Source organism: Bufo bufo, chromosome 5 (genome assembly GCF_905171765.1).
Source record: "Bufo bufo chromosome 5, aBufBuf1.1, whole genome shotgun sequence".
Taxonomy (NCBI): Eukaryota; Metazoa; Chordata; class Amphibia; order Anura; family Bufonidae; genus Bufo; species Bufo bufo.
Window position 1 is genome coordinate 278,026,981 of NC_053393.1, and position 24,977 is coordinate 278,051,957.

Here is a 24,977-nt window from a genome sequence, read left to right on the forward strand (position 1 = left end):
GACCAGGCTCTGACTGCTAGAGGAGGTCTGCTGAGCTAACGGATGCCCCCTATGGCAGTAGCACCACCATAGCCCCCATATATGGCTAAAAAATTATTGCTTCGGGGAGGGGGGTAACACCATTTTCTACCGCACTGGGTGACACCAGCCCTAGCAACGCCACTGGTACAGGACAGCGAATTGAGACGTTTCAGCACATGGACATACCCCCTACCTTATAAATAAACCTGATCTGGCCGCCATTTTACATTGTGTTTGGCCAGTGTAGGGAGAGGTTGCTGTGTGGAGCAGGGACAGGCTGTTAGGGACACCAAACGCTAGCTAATAGGGCCACAAAGTGCTTTTAAGGACTGGTATAGGTTGTGCTATGGATAGGTGTGATACACAGAGGGGTGCGATATACTTATAATATACTTTTATAATGAGTCAAAAACACATAGATCTATATAGTCATCACCTGAAAGTCAGGGGCCTAGGGGCTAGGGGCTTACTAGGGCCATTTTTATATATCAGGTTTGCAGTGCAAGCCGCAAAGGTACTTTATGGAAAAAAATATATGATTTTTTCACCCACAATTAAACAGATGGATTTAACTGATTTTCTTTCCCACTATCACAAATGCAGTGCAGGGGCGCAAATGTACTTTTTAGCAAAAAAATTGAAATTTGTCCCGACAAAATCTAACAGATGGATTTACTTGGATTGTACTTTACAGAAAAAAATGTGAATATATCACCCCCTGAGTCCCTGAACTCACAGACGAATTCCCTATAATATTTTCCCTTCCCCTGGCACATATGCAGTGCAGGTGCACTTAAAAAATGGGTATATGTTGCCCACTGAACTAAAATAACAGGATTAAATTATTGTCCCTGGCACATATGCAGTGCTGGTGCACTGAACTTGCACAAAATGGCCGCCGACGCCCACCTGACTAACAGACGGATAAAACTTATTTTTCTGTGTCACTGGGCTCAGGGCAGGGTACAAAAATGTTGCATTGCACCCACACAAAAAATCGCTGTAGATCGCAGAGTTAAAAATAAGTTCTGATAACAGGTAGATTCTTTCCTATTCTCTCCCTCACAGCAGCAGCATCCTATCCCTACACTAGTAAGAGCAGAGTGAAGTGCGCCGCTATGTGACTCCAGCCTATATAGAGGCTGGGTCACATGCTGCACTGTCACAGAAATATCGTGGCAAATATGGGGGAACTGCTCAAACCCCAAACACTGTAGCGTGTTTTTCATTGGGGGAGCAGTCCCACCGCATGTGGACCGCAGCAAACGACTATCTCCAGCAAAAAAATGCATACAATGGAGGATGTCGGCGCGGTCCACATGCACCACAAAGGCATCCTACACAAACCGAAGCATTGTGCGGATGAAAATATAATCATATAAATCACAGAAAAAATGCACCAAACGGATATGCCACTGACTATACTGGCTAGTCATAAATGCAGATATTAAAAGCTGAGACTTTTGCCAATATATTCCTGTCAGGAAAATATCGGAGCCCATCATGCACCACGTCACGGTCACTCAGCATGGCAAGGGGTCCTACCACTACGCTAACTATGGTGTGAACAAGGTCTGAAGGTGATGAAATCCAGCTCACAGCCAAGCTTCCACACAACCGCCTAGCAGGACAACTAGTGCAATGTGAACAAAGCAAGACTGTAAGCCACACCCATATCAGACCGTGTGATGGAGGCTACCAGGTGCAAAGGAGTGTTTAAATGCCAGGTAAAGGCACATACACTACATATAAAACAAAACAAAATCACAGAAATATCGTGGCAAATATGGGGGAACTGCTCAAACCCCAAACACTGTAGCGTAGTGGTAGGACCCCTTGCCATGCTGAGTGACCGTGATGTGGTGCATGATGGGCTCCGATATTTTCCTGACAGGAATATATTGGCAAAAGTCTCAGCTTTTAATATCTGCATTTATGACTAGCCAGTATAGTCAGTGGCATATCCGTTTGGTGCATTTTTTCTGTGATTCACATGCTACACTGGCCAATCACAGCCATGCCATTAGTAGGCATGGCTGTGATGGCTTCTAAGGGGACACAAGTTAGGCTACTTTCACACTCGCGTTTGGTGCGGATCCGTCTTGTATCTGCACAGATGGATCTGCACCAATAATGCAAACGCTTGTATCTGTTAATAACGGACCCATTTGCATTATTCATTAAAAAAAAGTCTAAGTCAAAACGGATCCATCTTGACTTACATTGAAAGTCAATGGGGAACGGATCCGTTTTCAATTGCACCATATTGTGTCAAAACGGATCCGTCCCCATTGACTTACATTGTAAGTCTAGATAAACCGTTTGGCTGCGCATAGTCAGACGGTCACTAAAATGCTGCAAGATGCGTTTTAGTGACCGTCTACAAAACACAACGGAGGCCAAACGCAGCCAAATTGATGCATTCTGAATGGATCCTTATCCATTCACAATGCATTGGGGTTTAATGATCCGTTTTGGGCCGCTTGTAAGAACCCTGAAACGGATCTCACAAGCGGACCCAGAAACGCCAGTGTGAACGTAGCCTTAAACGCTTGTTGATTGGCTGCCCTGCAGCCTTTCAAAAAGCGCCAGTAAATCGCCGAACACCGAACTCGAACTTTTATTGAAAAATTTGGGTTCGGGTCCGGGGTCCAAAAATCCAAAAGTTTGGTACGAACCCGAACTTTACAGTTCGGTTTCACTCAACCCTATTTGAAAAGCCTTATGTAGTGTAAAAGTGGAAAAAAATGAGTGCCTAATTGCCGTTCAGCGGTGCAGTTATATGTTCTAAAGCCCTGTTTGCGGTGTATTAGAGGCAAAAAAATTATATATTCTTTGTTCAGCGTTGCACTTATACACTCACCTAAAGAATTATTAGGAACACCTTTTCTATTTCTCATTAATGCAATTATCTAGTCAACCAATCACATGGCAGTTGCTTCAAAGCATTTAGGGGGGTGGTCCTGGTCAAGACAATCTCCTGAACTCCAAACTGAATGTCAGAATGGGAAAGAAAGGTGATTTAAGCAATTTTGAGCGTGGCATGGTTGTTGGTGCCAGACGGGCCGGTCTGAGTATTTCACAATCTGCTCAGTTACTGGGATTTTCACACACAACCATTTCTAGGGTTTACAAAGAATGGTGTGAAAAGGGAAAAATATCCAGTATGCGGCAGTCCTGTGGGCAAAAATGCCTTGTGGATGCTAGAGGTGAGAGGAGAATGGGCCGCCTGATTCAAGCGGATAGAAGAGCAACGTTGACTGAAATAACCACTCGTTACAACCGAGGTATGCAGCAAAGCATTTGTGAAGCCACAACACGCACAACCTTGAGGCGGATGGGCTACAACAGCAGAAGACCCCACCGGGTACCACTCATCTCCACTACAAATAGGAAAAAGAGGTTACAATTTGCACGAGCTCACCAAAATTGGACTGTTGAAGACTGAAAAAATGTTTCCTGGTCTGATGAGTCTCGATTTCTGTTGAGACATTCAAATGGTAGAGTCCGAATTTGGCGTAAACAGAATGAGAACATGTATCCATCCTCTGATGGCTACTTCCAGCAGGATAATGCACCATGTCACAAAGCTCGAATCATTTCAAATTGGTTTCTTGAACATGACAATGAGTTCACTGTACTAAAATGGCCCCCACAGTCACCAGATGTCAACCCAATAGAGCATCTTTGGGACAACATTTCTAAAGAATGCTATCAGCACCTTGTTGAATCAATGCCACGTAGAATTAAGGCAGTTCTGAAGGCAAAAGGGGGTCCTACACCATATTAGTATGGTGTTCCTAATAATTCTTTAGGTGAGTGTATGTTGAAAAGCCTTGTGTAGTGTAAAAGTGGAAAGCAATTAGGGGATAATTGCCGTTCAGCAGTGCAGTTATATATTCTAAAGCCCTGTCTGCCGTGTATTAGTGGCAAAATAAAAATATATTCGCCATTCAGCGTTATATGTTGAAAAGCCCTTTTTGTTGTGTAAAAGTGGAAAAAATGAGGGCCTAATTGCCGTTCAGCAGTGCAGTTTTATATTCTAAAGCCCTGTTTGCTGTGTATTAGTGGCGCAACAGCATTTTCTGTCTTTTAACACCACTTTATTCTGTTATTCTGTATGCACATGGAAGGAATAATGCAAGTGAGCCATACATACTAAATGGTAAAACACTGACATGGAAAAGGAATTATCAATTTTAGCGAACATCAAACTAAGCTGCAGAAACGAGTGTCACGCTGCTGCTGACAAGGCTATCCAATAATTTTGATGGATAGCATCAAAAGGGGCATAGATGCCCATGAGAACATATTCCTGCCACTTTACAAATCACTGGTCAGAACACACAAGGAGTACTGTGTACAGTTCTGGGCTCCTGTGAACAAGGCAGACATAGCAGAGCTGGAGAGAGTTCAGAGAAGGGCAACTAAAGTAATAACTGGAATGGAGGGACTACAGTACTCAGAAAGATTATCAAAATTATGGTTATTCACTTTAGAAAAAAGACAACTGAGGGGAGATCTAATAACCATGTATAAATATATCAGGGGTCAGTACAGAGATCTCTCCCATCATCTATTTATCCCGAGGACCGTGACTGTGGTGAGGGGACATCCTCTGCATCTAGAGGAAAGAGTGTTTGTACACAAACATAAAAAAGGATTCTTTAACACCTTCAGTACCGATCCAGTTTTCACCTACCTGCCCAGGCAATTTTTTTGCAAATCTGAATTGTCACTTTATGTGTGTTACAGGAAAATACTGTATGTCTCTTAGCCAGAACCTCAGCCTGATGACCACACAAATATGCCTAATAATTGGATATAGTGCATATTGATATCCAATGGTATTCACCCATTCAGTGATATCAGTATGGCCAGTAGTCATTTGGTCATTGTGTCCCTTGTTAGCATATCAAAGGCAGGAAAGGCACATTGTAAGAAGTTGGACAACATTCTCTTGGCCAACCAATTGGGAAGATATTTGGGTGGTCACAGAGTGGAGTCCATGGTGGGGGCTGGGACACAGGAACATATAGGTGACATGAAACTTGGGAGTCTCTCTCTCTCTTCCTGCTAAGTTAGGCTACTTTCACACTGGCATTTCACGGATCCGTTTGAAACGCATTTGAAACGGATCCGTCAATAAAATGACTAAACGGAGACAAACGGAAGCCATTCAGACGGATCCGTTCAAACGGATCCGTCTGTATTGCGGATCTGTTTGTCACGTTCGTTTCCATTTTTGCATCCGTTTAGCGGATCTGTTTTGGAATGAGTAGCATCTCTAGGTTCCCCCATCTTCATGTATTCAGATCCCCAGGGTTGTCATTCTCCTATATTTCTCCAGGGCTATCTTGTTGAAATTCAAATTTGGTCCGGCTTTGATAATGGACCACACCTTTCGGACTCTTTTACACGACTACATGCACTTAAAGATGTATAGTATTCGTTAGCGGGCCATATGTCCCTGATCGTCATTGATCGTGCGTACGGGAGTACAGAGCATCATGATGCCGCACACTGGGCTATTGTCCCGCACTCATATGATCTATTAGTGCAAGACAATATCCCTATGATGCTGTGTACTCTTGTGCGCACGATCAATGCCACTACGGGACATATGGCCCGCTCACGGACCGTATGTCTCTGGGGGCATACAGTCGTGTGCAAGAGGCCTTAAAGGGGTTTTCTCATCTCAGACAATGGGGGCATACCGCTAGGATATGCCCACATTGTCTCATAGGTGCGGGTCCCACCACTGGTACCCTCACATATATTGAGAAAGTCAATGAGGGCGCACTGCGCTGCCGCCCTCCATTCATTTCTATGGGAGAGGCGGGGATTAGCGCTTGGTGGTGGACGTACCACGGGAAATTTGTTGTCCTCCAGCAACAGTGCTCCCCGCTCCGTTCTCGATATAGGTGCGGGTCCTACCAATGTTACCCACACCTATCAGACAATGGGGGCATATTCAAGCGAAATCCCCCCATTGTGTATACCCCTTTAAAAACTGTATGTCCCTTGCGGTAATCACACTAGTTATATTCGAGCCTCATAGGGAAATCATTAAACTGTAAAATTACAATTTATTAATGAATTCCTGATGATGCTGATGGACCGTGACTCCCACAAGGGCTCATATGAAAGGGCACAAGATTGAACAATGAACAAGCATTTGGGTCTACGATCAATAAAGAGCCAAAAGATAGTTCATTATTGATGGTCATGTTAATGGTTCTTACAAAATTGGCACTAATGCTGTTTTGAAATAAAAACTACCAAGGGTGTTATAATAAACGCACAGTAGTGAGACTAGGGTAGTTTTAATTTCAACACAGCTGTAGTGCCAAGGTTACCCTGTACAGGACAATAAAAACACAGACACAGTGCAGTAAACTATAATTTATTTTTATTTTTTAAACAGTAAAAAAATATAAACATTTTTTTTTTACAATTCTTGATAATGATGAGGGGAGGTGGACTGTCGTGGGGTTGGTGGTCTGGGGCTGGCAATGGTAGCCCCCCTGTCCTGTCGATCTACTGAGATTAAATTACGTGCCACAGGAAAGTCAAGTAGAGATATAACCTCCTGGCACTCTGGAAGTAATCAATTGGAGTCGCATCCCCAGAGAGGCGTGTGGACACACGCCATTACCAGCCTAGCGCAGTGCATATTGACACAGCTCCCTATAGGGGCATTGGTTTGATAAAGGCCATCTAGGCCGAAACGTCACTTTGAAGCCGCACGTCAAAATAAACAAAATACCATTTGATTCACAAAACAACTGGAGTTTTTCTATTTTATTAGTGCCATAGGAAAGGATGCAGGGCGTAATTGTGGGCTTTGGAGAAAGGAAGGGTCTGAGGAGGAGGGGACCCGATCATGTTTAGAGGTGGAGGGAGTTTGAAAAGAAGTAGAAGGAAAATACTGGGGAGGAGAAGAATAAGAGACAGAAGGCAACATATGCTCGGGGGGGTTGGAAGGGAAAGGTTGGCGGTACTGGCCACTGGTGTGGGATAGGGATAGGTGTGGGATGGGGGTGGGGGGGGTTGGGGGCGGTGCATAATTTCCCATGACCCATTCTCTAGCATCATCTTAAACTCATGCAACTGCTCTGGCGTCATTCAGTCCATCAAACTGATCATGCTTAGCCCATAATGGTAGTTTGGGCTGCGTTGAATCGCCAACTCCGCCCCCTCCCAGCGGCGAATCAGGTCAGCACTAAACTCCTTCTGATGTTCGGCAAAACCTTCTAGAGCATCGGAAACGACCTCTACAAGGTTCGCATAATCAGTTTGATTTGTCCTACCCAGGGCTGAACTGAGAATAAAAACCAGCCCTGAAAAAAGTTGCATACCAGCCCCACAGCAATGCGTCATTATTTACTTGTTTATAATAGGAAAAAGCATTCATTTTAAAACACGTGTGTAAACACGAATATGAACTTTGCCCCACAATAGCTCTTTTGTTGAACCCCCATTGTTCATATTATCACAGTGGTTTCCCAACCAGGATACCTCCAACTGTTGCAAAACTATAACTCTCAGCATGCTCAGACAGTGTTTTACCACGCCCTTTGACCCGCCCCTTTTTTGTTGGCCACCTATTTAATGATTGTTGCATGCGACATTTTACTTGACCAGCTATTTTAGATATTATACGGCAGTCCTGGTACAATCCCCCCCAATGAGCCTTTCGACCAAATAATAAAAATATTTATATAATCTCACCCATATGCTGCAAAAAAAAATAAAAAATCTGCAATGTAAAATCGATAATAAAGATCAACTACAAACATAAAAATATTTCACATAAAAACTTAGTTACTTGGCTTGGCCCTTGGGGATCTCGGACACCACTTCAACACTTGACCGGGGGCTCGGCGGAGCTGATGTTGTGCTTTATCCTAATGAGAAAGATTTCATAATAAGGATTTGGAGAAGGGGCAGAGGGATAGCAGAGCAGAGAGAGGCTGGTGCTGCTACTAGGGAGTCATACCATGGGGGAGTAATAAAGCCCACCATAATGCCCCCCCAGTAGAAATAATTCTCCTTATAATGTACAAAACATACCCCTTTGTAATGCCCCCAGTTGAGCTAATGTTCCCATAATGTGCCAATATAAAATACCCCTTCTCAGTGCCCCCGTAGATGACCCCCATAGTGCTCCTCCCCCCTTCCCCATAGTACCCACCATAATGTGTCCCAGTATAAAATGCCCCTATACAGAGCCCCCTATATAAAATACCCCTTCTTTTTAGCCTCAGTAGATGCCCCTATAGTGCCACCCAATAATCTGCCAGTAATAAGTGCCCCAATAGATGCCCCAATCATGTGCCAGTAAGATGTGCCCCCATAGATGCCCCCAATCATGTGCCAGTAATAAGAGCCCCCCACCATCATGTGCCAGTAGCCAGAGCCCCCCATATCATGTGCCAGTAGCCAGAGTGCCCCCCCTATCATGTGCCAGTAGCCCCCCCATATTATGTGCCAGTAACCCCCCTTATGTGCCAGTAGCCGCCCCTTATGTGCCAGTAGCCGCCCCTTATCATGTGCCAGTAGCCGCCCCTTATGTGCCAGTAGCCGCCCCTTATGTGCCAGTAGCCGCCCCTTATGTGCCAGTAGCCGCCCCTTATGTGCCAGTAGCCGCCCCTTATGTGCCAGTAGCCCCCCTTATCATGTGCCAGTAGCCCCCCTTATCATGTGCCAGTAGTCCCCCCATCATGTGCCAGTAGTCGTCCTTATGTGCCAGTAGCCCCACCTTATCATGTGCCAGTAGTCCCCCTTATGTGCCAGTAGCCCCCTCTTATGTGCCAGTAGTCCCCTTTATGTGCCAGTACTGCCCCTTATGTGCCAGTAGCCGCCCCTTGTGTGCCAGTAGCAACATCTTATCATGTGCCAGTAGCCCCCTTTATCATGTGCCAGTAGCCCCCCTTATCATGTGCCAGTAGTCCCCCTTATGTGCCAGTAGCCCCCCCTTATGTGCCAGTAGCCACCCCTTATCATGTGCCAGTAGCCGCCCCTTATGTGCCAGTAGCTGCCCCTTTTGTGCCAGTAGCCCCCCTTATGTGCCAGTAGCCCCCCTTATCATGTGCCAGTAGCCCCCCTTATCATGTGCCAGTAGTCCCCCATCATGTGCCAGTAGTCGTCCTTATGTGCCAGTAGCCCCACCTTATCATGTGCCAGTAGTCCCCCTTATGTGCCAGTAGCCCCCTCTTATGTGCCAGTAGTCCCCTTTATGTGCCAGTACCACCCCTTATGTGCCAGTAGCCCCCCTTATCATGTGCCAGTAGCCCCCCTTATCATGTGCCAGTAGTCCCCCCATCATGTGCCAGTAGTCGTCCTTATGTGCCAGTAGCCCCACCTTATCATGTGCCAGTAGTCCCCCTTATGTGCCAGTAGCCCCCTCTTATGTGCCAGTAGTCCCCTTTATGTGCCAGTACCGCCCCTTATGTGCCAGTAGCCCCCCCTTATGTGTCAGTAGCCGCCCCTTGTGTGCCAGTAGCCGCCCCTTATCAGGTGCCAGTAGCCCCCTTTATCATGTGCCAGTATCCCCCCTTATCATGTGCCAGTAGCCCCCCTTATCATGTGCCTGTAGTCCCCCTTATGTGCCAGTAGCCCCCCTTATGTGTCAATAGCCCCCTTATGTGCCAGTAGCCCCCCTTATCATGTGCCAGTAGCCCCCCCATCATGTGCCAGTAGTCCCCCTTATGTGCCAGTAGCCCCCTTATGTGCCAGTAGCCCCCTTATCATGTGCCAGCCCAGTAGTCCCCCCTTATCATGTGCCAGCCCAGTACTCCCCACTTATTATGTGCCAGTATTGTACCTATATATAAAAAAAAAAAAAACGTATACTTACCTCCAGCGATGCGATGCAGGCCTCTTCCGGCCTGTGTCCCTCGCTATACGGCTCAGGCGGCGCGATGGCGTCATCGCGCCGCCTGCACCGGCCTCTGATAGTCTGCCAGCACTAGGACGGAAGCCTATCAGAGGAACAGGAGGGGACACACCTCTCCCTCCCCTGCCGCAGCATAGACATCTGTATCGCCGTCCCTGCGCCTACCGGATCTCTGCCCGCTCACCAGGGCTCTCAAATTTTGGCGAAAACCGAAGAGCCTCTGTTGAGCGGAGGGATCCAGTAGGGGACCCGGATTGTCCTGAGCCGATGCATGAGGGACAGGAGGGCTGGCGCTGGCAATCTGTTCCGGTTCTGCCTCAGGGGGTTGTTCAGGGTCCCGAGTGCTGCAGGCACTTCTGTAGAAAAAAAAAAAAAGGAAAGTAAAGAATTATTCTTTAAATAAAACATCCAGGTTCTATGCTATGTCTACCGTATACCATAGGGGGCTGGCCAAAACAGGGGAGCCAAACGCTACCCTGTCTCAGAAAGCCCCTTACACTCAGACGGAGAGAACTGTTGTCCCTCTGACTGTAGGGGGCTGGCCAAAACAGGGGAGCCAAACGCTACCCTGTCTCAGAAAGCCTCTTACACTCAGACGGAGAGAACTGTTGTCCCTCTGACTGTAGGGGGCTGGCCAAAACAGGGGAGCCAAACGCTCCGCTGTCTCAGACAGCCCCTTACTCTCAGACGGAGAGAACTGTTGTCCCTCTGACTGTAGGGGGCTGGCCAAAACAGGGGAGCCAAACGCTACCCTGTCTCAGAAAGCCTCTTACACTCAGACGGAGAGAACTGTTGTCCCTCTGACTGTAGGGGGCTGGCCAAAACAGGGGAGCCAAACGCTACCCTGTCTCAGAGAGCCCCTTACACTCAGACGGAGAGAACTGTTGTCCCTCTGACTGTAGGGGGCTGGCCAAAACAGGGGAGCCAAACGCTCCGCTGTCTCAGACAGCCCCTTACTCTCAGACGGAGAGAACCGTTGTCCCTCTGACTGTAGGGGGCTGGCCAAAACAGGGGAGCCAAACACTCCGCTGTCTCAGAGAGCCCTTTTACAAAAATATTTTTTTATAGTTGTTAAAAATATTTACCTTCTTGGTGCCATTGCCTTTTGTAGGAACTCCAGGGCCGCCGTATGGATGTATGTGGTCCCTGAGGTTCCTCCGGAGCCACTCGGGGCCTGAACCTCCTTGTTAAAATCCCTCCTGAAGTGGATAGATCGCCAACGCGTTGTAACCAGTTTGACTATAGAAAAAAAACATAAAATTAGCATGATGTAAGGAAAAGAACAATATTAATGTATTAAAATACATATTGTTTTACTTACCATATTTCTCCTGAGCCGCCGCATTTAGATCCCCCCAGGTCTCAAAAATTTTCGCACAGTTGTCCCTCCAGAGCCACTGGGTCAGATGATGATCAGCGTGGTGGCGGTCGGAGTGGTCCCATAATGATGGACGCGCCTCCACCAGTTGGATGAGGAGCAGGTTATCTATGGTAGGGACCCCGAACTCCTCATCTTCCCTGGTGGAGCCTCTGGAACCCTGAAAAAAAAGGAAATACTAAATTAAATGTAAATCCTAATACAAAATGCAAATTAAAACGACTTAATTCAAGAGTTACAGGTCTATGACCGCCACGCTCATTCCCGTGGACTCTGGAGGCGACTGGGGGATCCTCGCTGGCGGCTCTAGGTGCAGATTGCTGAAAAAAAAGCAAAAAATGTTTTAAACAGAATGTATTTAAATAAAAAAATAAATTATATATATATATATATATATATATATATATACACTGCTCAAAAAAATAAAGGGAACACTTAAACAACACAATGTAACTCCAAGTCAATCACACTTCTGTGAAATCAAACTGTCCACTTAGGAAGCAATACTGAGTGACAATCAATTTCACATGCTGTTGTGCAAATGGGACAGACAACAGGTGGAAATTATAGGCAATTAGCAAGACACCCCCAATAAAGGAGTGGTTCTGGAGTGGTAACCACAGACCACTTCTCAGTTCCTATGCTTCCTGGATGATGTTTTGGTCACTTTTGAATGCTGGCGGTGCTTTCACTCTAGTGGTAGCATGAGACGGAGTCTACAACCCACACAAGTGGCTCAGGTAGTGCAGCTTATCCAGGATGGCACATCAATGCGAGCTGTGGCAAGAAGGTTTGCTGTGTCTGTCAGCGTAGTGTCCAGAGCATGTAGGCGCTACCAGGAGACAGGCCAGTACATCAGGAGACGTGGAGGAGGCCGTAGGAGGGCAACAACCCAGCAGCAGGACCGCTGTTCATGTGTCTGCTCAAACGGTCAGAAACAGACTCCATGAGGGTGATATGAGGGCCCGACATCCACAGGTGGAGGTTGTGCTTACAGCCCAACACCGTGCAGGACGTTTGACATTTGCCAGAGAACACCAAGATTGGCAAATTCGCCACTGGCGCCCTGTGCTCTTTACAGATGAAAGCAGGTTCACACTGAGCACATGTGACAAATGTGACAGAGTCTGGAGATGCCATGGAGAACGTTCTGCTGCCTGCAACATCCTCCAGCATGACCGGTTTGGCATTGGGTCAGTAATGGTGTGGGGTGGCATTTCTTTGGAGGGACGCACAGCCCTCCATGTGCTCGCCAGAGGTAGCCTGACTGCCATTAGGTACCGAGATGAGATCCTCAGACCCCTTGTGAGACCATATGCTGGTGCGGTTGACCCTGGGTTCCTCCTAATGCAAGACAATGCTAGACCTCATGTGACTGGAGTATGTCAGCAGTTCCTGCAAGATGAAGGCATTGATGCTATGGACTGGCCCGCCCGTTCCCCAGACCTGAATCCAATTGAGCACATCTGGGACATCATGTCTCGCTCTATCCATCAACGTCACGTTGCACCACAGACTGTCCAGGAGTTGGCAGATGCTTTAGTCCAGGTCTGGGAGGAGATCCCTCAGGAGACTGTCCGCCACCTCATCAGGAGCATGCACAGGCGTTGTAGGGAGGTCATACAGGCACGTGGAGGCCACACACACTACTGAGCCTCATTTTGACTTGTTTTAAGGACATTACATCAAAGTTGGATCAAGCTGTAGTGTGTTTTTCCACTTTAATTTTGAGTGTGACTCCAAATCCAGACCTCCATGGGTTAAAAATTTGATTTCCATTTTTTTATTTTTGTGTAATTTTGTTGTCAGCACATTCAACTATGTAAAGAACAAAGTATTTCAGAATAATTTTTAATTAACTCAGATCTAGGATGTGTTATTTTTGTGTTCCCTTTGTTTTTTTGAGCAGTGTATATATATTTGTAGTATGTAATTGTACTCCATTATACCTGTTTATAGATGTGTAGATTATATGAGCTATTTATACATGAGTCTCTATATGTACATGTACTAATGATCAGGTACTGGATGTGAGTTGGTTAGAAGAGTATATACAGTAGACCGTATATTGGTGGACTCTGGATATACTTTATATACACTGCTCAAAAAAATAAAGGGAACACAAAAATAACACATCATAGATCTGAATTAATTAAATATTCTTCTGAAATACTTTGTTCTTTACATAGTTGAATGTGCTGACAACAAAATCACACAAAAATAAAGAAATGGAAATCAAAATTTTCAACCCATGGAGGTCTGGATTTGGAGTCACACTCAAAATTAAAGTGGAAAAACACACTACAGGCTGATCCAACTTTGATGTAATGTCCTTAAAACAAGTCAAAATGAGGCTCAGTAGTGTGTGTGGCCTCCACGTGCCTGTATGACCTCCCTACAACGCCTGTGCATGCTCCTGATGAGGTGGCGGACGGTCTCCTGAGGGATCTCCTCCCAGACCTGGACTAAAGCATCTGCCAACTCCTGGACAGTCTGTGGTGCAACGTGACATTGCTGGATAGAGCGAGACATGATGTCCCAGATGTGCTCAATTGGATTCAGGTCTGGGGAACGGGCGGGCCAGTCCATAGCATCAATGCCTTCATCTTGCAGGAACTGCTGACACACTCCAGCCACATGAGGTCTAGCATTGTCTTGCATTAGGAGGAACCCAGGGCCAACCGCACCAGCATATGGTCTCACAAGGGGTCTGAGGATCTCATCTCGGTACCTAATGGCAGTCAGGCTTCCTCTGGCGAGCACATGGAGGGCTGTGCATCCCTCCAAAGAAATGCCACCCCACACCATTACTGACCCAATGCCAAACCGGTCATGCTGGAGGATGTTGCAGGCAGCAGAACGTTCTCCACGGCGTCTCAAGCACAACCCCCACCTGTGGATGTCGGGCCCTCATATCACCCTCATGGAGTCTGTTTCTGACCGTTTGAGCAGACACATGAACATTTGTGGCCCGCTGGAGGTCATTTTGCAGGGCTCTGGCAGTGCTCCTCCTGTTCCTCCTTGCACAAAGGCGGAGGTAGCGGTCCTGCTGCTGGGTTGTTGCCCTCCTACGGCCTCCTCCACGTCTCCTGATGTACTGGCCTGTCTCCTGGTAGCGCCTCCATGCTCTGGACACTACGCTGACAGACACAGCAAACCTTCTTGCCATAGCTCGCATTGATGTGCCATCCTGGATAAGCTGCACTACCTGAGCCACTTGTGTGGGTTGTAGACTCCGTCTCATGCTACCACTAGAGTGAAAGCACCGCTAGCATTCAAAAGTGACCACAACATCAGCCAGGAAGCATAGGAACTGAGAAGTGGTCTGTTGTCACCACCTGCAGAACCACTCCTTTATTGGGGGTGTCTTGCTAATTGCCTATAATTTCCACCTGTTGTCTATCCCATTTGCACACCAGCATGTGAAATTCATTGTCACTCAGTGTTGACAGTTTGATTTCACAGAAGTGTGATTGACTTGGAGTTACATTGTGTTGTTTAAGTGTTCCCTTTATTTTTTTGAGCAGTGTACATACACATTATTAGCCACATTGCTTAGCATACAGGGAGGGCAGGAACGGAGGAAGTTGTGTGTGGTGGTGTCCTCTATGTATTGTGTTATTTGTAATGTCTGTATCTTTATGTATAATGTCCATGGCTTTGTCATCTCTATGTTATAAGTAAACTATTTTTATATATAAGTATCTGCGAGGGTTGTATGTTGCTTCTGTGGTATATGAAGGACTGGAAGGGTGTATAAAATACAAAGAAGTAATCGGGTTGTATGGGAAACAAGGGCAACAGTCTAGGAATAGAATAGAAGGGACGGAATATGAAGATGGTGTGAATCCGTCTTGTATCTGCACAGACGGATCTGCACCAATAATGCAAACGCTTGTATCCGTTAATAACGTATCCGTTTGCATTATTCATAAAAAAAAAAGTCTAAGTCAAAACGGATCCGTCTTGACTTACATTAAAAGTCAATGGGGAACGGATCCATTTTCAATTGCACCATATTGTGTCAGTGAAAAATGGTTCCGTCCCCATTGACTTACATTGTAAGTCTAGACGAACCGTTTGGCTGCGCATAGTCAGACGGTCACCAAAACGCTGCAAGATGCGTTTTAGTGACCGTCTAAAAAACGCAACGGAGGCCAAACGCAGCCAAATTGATGCATTCTGAATGGATCCTTATCCATTCACAATGCATTGGGGTTTAAAGGGGTATTCTCATCTTTAAGATCATATCTCATATGATCCAACTGATGCCCTCCGTCATTTTTCTAATTTAATGTCATTAAAAAAAACTCACCCGGGGCGTGGCCTGACTGCCGGCATGAACGCACGCATCTGAGAGAGGCTCCGTTCCCTGTACTAAATCCTAATCAATCCTGCCAAGCTGTCTATGCCAAATACCGAGTGGCAAGTGCAGAGGAAAAGGAGGAAGCCCAGGCAGCTCGAAATGGGCCCCAGCAAGGCGCAATCGGCAGCTGAGAAGCTGAAGGAATATGCCCGCCAAGATAACCAGCATGGCGCCGGCCCTCCCGCCACTCCACGTGCGGCGACTCGCGGGCAGGTCGCGCAACAGATAGAGCCTGATGATGCTGGGGAACCAGAAATTACCCTAAAAGCAGTATCGGAGCAGCTTCTAACGGCAATCTCCTCCTGCCAGTCCTCTCTCACGTGTAAGATCGAGGAGGTACGGGTGGACCTGGGCCTGTTGAGGCAGGACGTACAGCAGCTGAGAGAGAGGGTTAAGCAGACGGAAGATCGGGTGTCGGCGCTGGAGGATTATACTAGGCCCCTGGACACAAGACTGCAGGAGGTGGAGAGATCCGTGGGATTATGGCGGCAGAAGTGCGACGACCTGGAGAATCGGTCCCGCCGCAACAACGTGCGGATTCTAGGTATTCCCGAAAGAGCGGAGGGAAGGGATCCTGCTAATTTCCTGGAGGCATGGTTCAAGGCCCAGTTTCCCGATGCCGCGTTCTCGACCGCGTACGCGGTGGAGAGAGCGCATAGGATTCCTGCCAGACCACCTCCCCCGGGAGCCCCGCCGAGACCATTGCTGGCCCGTATGCTCAACTGGAAGGACCGGGACTTAATCCTAAGTCAGGCAAGATGCAAAGGAGCGCTGATGTACGACAACGCTAACATATCATTATTTCCGGACTTTTCTGCGGAATTGCAGAAGAAGAGGGCCACTTTTGTCTCGGTAAAGAGACGTCTCCGTGAATTAAATTTGCAATATTCGATGGCCTACCCAGCTCGTCTCCGCGTGATCGATGGGGACAGACCGCTCTTCTTCACTGATCCAAAGGAAGCAGAGGACTGGTTATCCAGGCGCCCAAGACCGCGCTAACCGGGACATTGGGACTGCGCAGCAAGTATTATGGGGTATTGTACTGAGTAATATGGTACCTGCCGCAGTGTCCAAGTGTATGTGATGCTGTGTTCTCCTTCTCACTTGTATGCCACGGACACTCTCAGCCGCTGGGCCTTCTAGAATTTTAATGCTGGCTACTGTTGTTCATTAATAGCTGGTATGAGGCCCGGTTGTGCATTATATATTTTGTTATCCGCTGTTCCTCTTAATAATTACAGCTGTACTACAACATGTACAGGGAATGTCCGGCCACCGGTATGGGCCTGAACAACTTCTTTGCCGTACCGGTCCCCGAACACGTTACCACGAAACTAACGCATTAATGGTTGTACTGGATGAATATCTAGAGTTGTTAATTCATCATATGTTATGTTCTATGTTTATACTGTTGATTAAGGCATGGGCATCTGCATATTTATCATGGGCTAAGGAGGCGAAGAGACTGCTTAGGAAAGTGGGGTACTGTGCTGGATCTGACAGAGTGACCCTCATTAGTATGGTAGATGTATTGATGGCTGAGCCATGGGGTCTTTAACAATGACGTCCTGGAATGTGAGAGGATTGGGCGCACCAAATAAGAGGATCGCGGTATTCTCGCATGTCAGGAGATACTGCCCTCACATTCTGGGACTTCAGGAAACTCATTTGACGCCAGACACTGGGCACAGAATAGTTAAATCATGGGTGCAATGGTCTATGCAGGCGTATGGCACCTCACACTCTAGAGGAGTAGCAATACTGGTTCGTAAGGGCCTAATATGGGAGCCACAGCAGACTGCTGTGGATCCTGAGGGGCAATACGTAATGGTGTACGGGTTTATTAATCATGTGCCTTATGTTATTGTTAACCTATACAACCCCCCTCCGGCCAGGGTTTCACTCTTGCAGACGACATTGGGATTTGCAGCACAATATCCCTCGGCCCGATTAATCTGCATGGGCGACTTCAATATGGTCATGGGGGAGGAGCTAGACAGGCACCGCCCACCCGGGATGCAGATAAATGAATCCTCCTCTGTCACTGCATTATCTAGAATTGCTGCAGAATTGGGATGGCTGGACCTTTGGAGACTTAGGAACCCACGGTTGAGGGGGTGCTCCTGCTTCACCCCCGCTAGAGGCGCGCTGTCTAGAATCGACTATGTCTTGGGCAATGCCACAGTGTATACAGATCTGATTGATATTACCTATGTGCCACAGGGCCCCTCAGATCATGCTCCAATAGTAGCGCGTCTGGGTGTCCCTGGTGCCGCCTCTGGGGGGGGTAAGGTGAGGATTCACCCCTTTTGGCTCACGCTTTTTACTCAGAATGATAGGATTCCTGACCAACTGGAGGTGTTCTTGGAGATGCAGGGAGATGAGACGGAAGGTTTGTTATTGTGGGACACCTTGAAGGCCTACCTGAGGGGCTGCCTGAAGTCCTCCATTTCTTATGTAAAAAAGTGCACTGCCCGTCAGGAGCTTGAGCTACACACCAAGTGTAGGGAGGCAGAAGCCTCTTTTTGTCTAGATCCCACAGAGGCGAATAGAATTGAATGGATGACGAGGGGTCGATCTTATATGCTGCACATTAAAGAAAAAAGCGAGCGCAGAATGTTCTTCATGAAGCAGCAGTCATTTGAATCTGGGGATAGAGCGGGCAAACTCCTCGCCCAGATTGCAAGAACCAATCAGATGTCCCCCCCTGTTCTGCGCATATTAAACTCTAGAGGGCAGCTGCTGGAATCAGTGGAGGGTATTCTAGATACTTTCAAATGCTTTTATAAGTCGCTTTACAGTTCCTCAGCTCAATATACTGTTGGAGAGCTGTGTGACTATATTGCTGAGGTGTCCCACCCTAAGATTAGCGCGGAGGATAGACGGTTGTTGGATGCAGATATAACACTGGAGGAGATTCAAGTAGCCATTAAGGATCTACCTAAAGGGAAGGCGCCAGGCCCGGATGGGATCCCTGTGGAAGTATATGTCAGATACAGCAATATCCTAGGACCCCAACTCCTTAAACTGTATTCAGAGTCGATTCGGCGGCGTCTATTACCTGATTCCCTGTATGATGCCACCATTGTAGTAATTTTAAAACCAGACAAGGATCCAAATGAGTGTGGGTCCTATAGACCAATCTCATTGTTAAATTTAGACTACAAGATATTGACTAGGCTTTTGGCTTCACGCCTAAATAAAGTGGTGACATCCATAATACATAAGGATCAGGCTGGATTTATGCCGGGCAGGACGACCTCTGATAACATTAGAAGGGCGCAGGTAATAGCGCAGATCGGGGCGGCGGAAGGTAGGAGGTGGGCCTTGGCGTCCCTAGACACTGCTAAGGCCTTTGATTCTGTGGAATGGCCCTTCCTGCTGCAGATTTTAAGAGATTTCGGCTTTGGCCCTCAGTTTGTAAGCTGGATTGAAATACTGTATCAGAGCCCTAAAGCAAATATACTAGTGAATGGCACTCAATCTGATTCCTTTGCGCTTCACAGAGGCACGAGGCAGGGCTGTCCCCTTTCCCCGCTGCTGTTTGCGGTTGTGATAGAGCATCTTGCGCTACGCATTAGACAGGATGAGGCCTTTCTGGGGATCTCTAGAGGGAATAGAGTAGAGAAAATAGGGCTCTACGCTGATGATTTGCTCCTGTTTATGGATGAGCCCGAGAGAACCCTCCGAAGTGCGATGGAAGTGATAGAGAGGTTTGGTACTTATTCGGGCTTGCACATAAATTGGACAAAATCTGCTATCATGCCCCTCTGGACACATGACTGGCCCGAAAGGCTACTTAACTTACCAGTGGTGGATCAATTTAAATACCTTGGCATTGTGATCACTAGGGATCCACATGTATCAGTGGCAAGAAATATAGACCCTATAGAATCTTTATTCATTGACAAATTTAAAACATGGAAGTCCTTACCGCTTTCGATAATGGGTAGATTGAATTTGGTCAAAATGGTTTTACTTCCGAAGGGTCTTTATCTCCTGTCACACGCATGCGCCCCGGTCTCTAAAACCTTCTTTGACAGATTGCACAAGATAACAGCTGCTTTTGTCTGGGGGGGAGCTAGGAGGAAGCTTTCATTGAACGTCCTACAGAGGTCCAAGCTTCACGGTGGAGTGGCCCTGCCTGACTTTTTTCTGTATTACTTAGCTAGTCAGCTGAAATACATAGCGGCATGGGTGGGGCAGGGGGAACTGCCGGGACCGGAATACTGGCTGAGGGAGTATCTTAACCTTTCCACTTTGTGGCCTGTGCTGGAAGCCCCCAATCAGGTGCTTGGTAGGCTTCTCCCTGCCCATAGGTTAGCCAACCAGGTCTGGAGGGCGGCCAAACTTAACTCATACAAGGATTTGCCAGATACTGCTCCTCTTTGGGATAATCCTATGTTTCCACATTTGGTGAATTTGGAGGGAGCAGCGGATTGGAAAGAGCAAGGGATTCGGACCTTGGAGGACTTATATATAGGAGGCGTTTTGCGATCTCTACAGCAATTGCAAGAGAAGTTTGAGATTCCTCATACACAATTCTATAGATATCTTCAGTTGCGGCATGCCCTAACTGCTCAATTTAGAGGTGAGAGTAAGAACATCTCTAAGTATCCCTTGATAGGGGTATTAAGGTCACAGGGTCCCAGGGGAGTAATTTCTGTGTTATATACTCATCTGTTGGGAGAGCGCATGGCACTCCAACCTCTGGAGGTAGAGGCAAAGTGGAGAGACTCCATCATTACATTTGATGCCGAGGATTGGGAGGAGGCTCTGCTGGTGCCCACTAGGGTTTCCCCTTCAGTGAACAACAGACTAACCCAGCTATTTATTCTCCATAGGAGCTACTTATCTCCTCTAAGGTTATATAGAATGGGAAGGTCTCCCAGTAGTAGATGTCATAGGTGTCAAGAGGAAAGGGCTGATTTCTGGCATTTGATGTGGGGATGCAGCTATATTCAGGCCTTCTGGGGTGGGGTTGTGGACGTTCTTTCAACAATGGTCCCTGCTCAGCTAGCTGTTTGTCCTAAAGTTTGTGTCCTGGGAGTCCTGGATGAGGAGCAGTGGACACATCACCAGAGGATATTTTTAGGAGAGGCTTTATTCATGGCTAGGAAGGCAATAGCGCTGAGGTGGATGGCAGACAGGCCTCCAACTGTCAATCAATGGAAAGCACTGGTGAATCAAGCCATGTCTATGGAGAAAGTAGTATACACTCATAGAAGGTGCCCGCAGAAATTTCAAAAGGTATGGGGGGAGTGGTGCTCCTCACCTTTGACTTTGCAACCCATGCACATGCACTCTATATAAGCAAGGTCTACATGATGCACCCCTTTGATGAATACTGTGCAATGATGTATTTAATGCCTGGCTCAGTGCTTTATGAAGCATGATGATATGCTTATTCGCTTGTATATGCTCCTATTCCGAGTTACTGTATTTGCCCATATGTGATTTTCATGTAAAATGCCATGATACCTGGAGCTCCCCTGCGCGGGCTGCTACAGTTTTGTTTTTGATGCCTAAATGTATGCCTTTTATTGAAACTTCAATAAAACGAGTTTAAAAAAAAAAAAAAAACTCACCCATGTTCTAATTATTCTGTTTATGTAGTGCCACAGTTGTATCCTGTATCCAAAGGATACGGCCCACTCCTCTGCCACATCTCTGAGCCGCGGCTGCGCAGAGCGGACCTTTGTTTCACCCAGGCAGCCGGTCTGTTGCTCAGGAGCGCGCACGCCGGCACCCACGCATGCGCATTAGAACATTCATGCCGCATCAGATAGGGAGAGGATCAGTGCTGCCGCTCTGCGGGGGTACGGGGCTTGTTGTGGGGGCGGGGCTTGTTGCGGGGCTCGGCGGGGGTGGGGCTTGTTGCGGGGCGGGCGGGGGTATTGAAGGTGTATTGAAGGCACTGGGCGTGGCTGATGGAGGCATATTGGGGGCTGTACTTGTCTAGGGCACTTCCTTCATGGTGCATTAGCATTGCTCTGAGAGTGAGGATTGAACAGCAGAAGCTGCTTCACATAGACGGCAGGCTGCCAGAGAGATGAGTCATACATTCCTCATGAACGAGCACGCAAGGACTGAGCTCTGAGTGATGTCATAAGGAGGCGTGGCTGGCCTTCACCTAAACTGCCTAAGCCCGCCCAGCCTGAGAAGCTTGGAAAGCAGGAAGTGAAATGCAGAGCTGCTGCAGGGGAAGCTCAAATAGCGAGATGAGAATACCCCTTTAACTGATCCGTTTTGGGCCGCTTGTGAGAACCCTGAAACGGATCTCACAAGCGGACCAGAAACGCCAGTGTGAACGTAGCCTTAAACGCTTGTTGATTGGCTGCCCTGCAGCCTTTCCAAAAGCGCCATTAAATTGCCGAACACCGAACCTGAACTTTTACTGAAAAATTCGGGTTCGGGTCCGGGGTCCAAAAATCCAAAAGTTTGGTACGAACCCGAATTTTACAGTTCGGGTTCGCTCAACCCTAGTTGAAAAGACTTATGTAGTATAAAAGTGGAACAAAATGAGTGCCTAATTGCCATTCAGCGGTGCAGTTATATGTTCTAAAGCCCTGTTTGCGGTATATTAATGGCAAAAAAATATATTTTCTTTGTTCAACGTTGCACTTATATGTTGAAAAGCCTTTTGCGTTGTGTAAAAGTGTAAAAAATTTGGGTGTAATTGCCGTTCAGCGGTGCAGTTATATATTCTAAAGCCCTGTCTGCCGTGTATTAGTGGCAAAAGAAAAATATATTCACTGTTCAGTGTTGCATTTATATGTTGAAAAGCTTTTTGTGTTGTGTAAAAGTGGAACAAAAATTATTGCCTAATTGCTGTTCAGCGGTGCAGTTATATATTATCAAGCCCTGTTTGCAGTGTATTAGTGGCAAAAAAAATATATATTTGCCGTTCAGTGTTGCACTTATATGTTGAAAAGCCTTATGTAGTGTAAAAGTGGAAAAACATTAGGGCCTAATTGCCGTTTAGCGGTTTATATTCTAAAGCCCCGTCTGCCGTTTATTAGTGGCAAAGGAAAAATATATTCGCCGTTCAGCGTTGCACTTATATGTTGAAAAGCCTTTTGTGTAGTCTAAAAGTAGAAAAAAATTAGGCCTAATTGCCGTTCAGCAGTGCAGTTATATATTATAAAGCCGTTTGCTGTGTATTAGTTGCAAAATAAAAATATATTCGCCATTCAGCGTTGCACTTATATGTTAAAAAGCCATATGTAGTGGAAAAGTGGAAAAGAATTAGGGCCTAATTGCCATCCAGCGGTGCAGTTATATGTTCGAAAGCCCTGTTTGCCGTGTATTAGTGGAAAAATAAAAATATTTTTGCCGTTCAGCATTGAACTTATATGTTGAAAAGCCTTGTGAAGTGGAAAAGTGGAAAAAAATTATGACATAATTGCCATCCAGCGGTGCAGTTATATATTCTAAAGGCCTGTCTGCCATTTATGAGAGGCAAAAGAAAAATATATTCGCAGTTCAGCATTGCACTTTTGTGTTGTGGAAAAGTGGAAAAAAATTAGGGCCTAATTGCCGTTCAGTGGTGCAGTTATATATTCTAAAGCCCTGTCTGCCATTTATTAGTGGCAAAAGAAAAATATATTCACCGTTCAACGATGTATTTATATGTTGAAAAGCCTTTTGTGTAGTCTAAAAGTAGAAAAAAATTAGGGCCTAATTGCCGTTCAGCAGTGCAGTTATATATTATAAAGCCGTTTGCCGTGTATTAGTGGCAAAATAAAAATATATTCGCCATTCAGCGTTGCACTTATATGTTGAAAAGCCATATGTAGTGTAAAAGTGGAAAAAAATTAGGGCCTAATTGCCATCCAGCAGTGCAGTTATATGTTCGAAAGCCCTGTTTGCCGTGTATTAGTGGAAAAATAAAAATATTTTTGCCGTTCAGCATTGCACTTATATGTTGAAAAGTCTTGTGTAGTGGAAAAGTGGAAAAAATTAGGGCGTAATAGCCGTTCAGCGGTGCAGTTATATATTATAAAGTCCTGTTTGCCGTGTATTAGTGTTGAATCTATTTTTATTGAATAGAAAAAGAACACAACAATCATACATAGCAACCAAGACATTGTATGAAAAGTATATCTCCAATTCCATTTCCAAGACCATGTAAAACATAAAATAAAGTGCACAGATGGATTCAGAGACCACCATATTTCTCTGGGACGCAACCATGAAGACCAGAGAAAACAAATGCCATCAAATAAATGCTAAAGGAGAGGTTCAGCAATATTAGGTACATACAGTGCGATATGAAGAACCTTGACTACTGAAAGGGAAGGCAAAAGGAACTTAGGACACAATCCTGAGATACTCAGTGATGGCGTTTTGAACAAAGGGCTACTAATATGTAACTCTTAAGTGAAACAGATTAAATCGTTAACCTAGGAGAGACAGGGGGACAGACAAGAACAAAACACGACGAAACAAAAGACAGGGGAGGGAGGGGGGGTGGAAAGTAGGGGGGGCGGGGGGGAAGGGGAAAGGACAAGACATCATATCACGTATCCCAGGTACAGTCACCTGAGACCAACCAGGTTTGAAAACGAGAGGAGCTCCTAAATTGATTCCAAGGTTCCCAGGTTAGTGCAAATGTTTGGACTTGGTTACAGGCCTCAGCTTCCATTTCTTCCATCCTGAATAAGGCATCCAGGGCACGTATCCACGTAATTCTCTGCAAACTGTCTGAGGATCTCCACTGGCGTGGTATGATCTGTCTCATAGAAAGGACAAATGTTTTAAGTACTCCCTTTTTGACATGTTTGATCCTACCCGGGAATATAGAGAGCAGGGCAATCAAAGGGGAGGGAGATATAGTAGACCGGTAAAGTGCATTATACAGAGAAAAAACATCTTGCCACAAAGGGGCGACCCCAGGGCAGTCCCACCAGATATGTAGCATGGAACCAACCTCTGAATGGCAACGCCAACAGGTGTTGGGGACCGATGGATAAAAATGATGCAACTTAACCGGCGTCCTATACCAACGAGTAAGGATCTTATAGTTCAACTCCTGTAAACGACAGGACCTGGATGATTTATGCGTAAATAAGAGGGAACGATTCCATTGCTCAGAGGACAGGGAGAACGTCAGTTCACTCTCCCAACCAGAGGCAAACCCAACACCTCTCATCTGTTCAACGAGTGATAGGTCCCCATCTCCACCGGCACCCAGCAAGCCATATATCAAAGAAATACCATGATCTGGGCCTGTGTTGGCAACACAGAGCTTTTCAAAATTTGTCAGAGGGGCAGACAACTGCGATCCGGGAGCCAGAGAGCCCAAGAAG

General features: G+C 46.5%; 1 long non-coding RNA gene across 1 annotated transcript; it reads left to right on the plus strand.

Annotated features, from left to right (window-relative positions):
* The first annotated feature begins 5,906 nt into the window (after positions 1-5,906).
* On the plus strand, positions 5,907-21,904 carry LOC121001488. Its single transcript, XR_005779071.1, has 3 exons — positions 5,907-6,017; positions 6,363-6,364; positions 21,888-21,904. It is a non-coding gene; the product is annotated as an uncharacterized LOC121001488 (long non-coding RNA).
* The last annotated feature ends 3,073 nt before the right edge of the window (positions 21,905-24,977 follow it).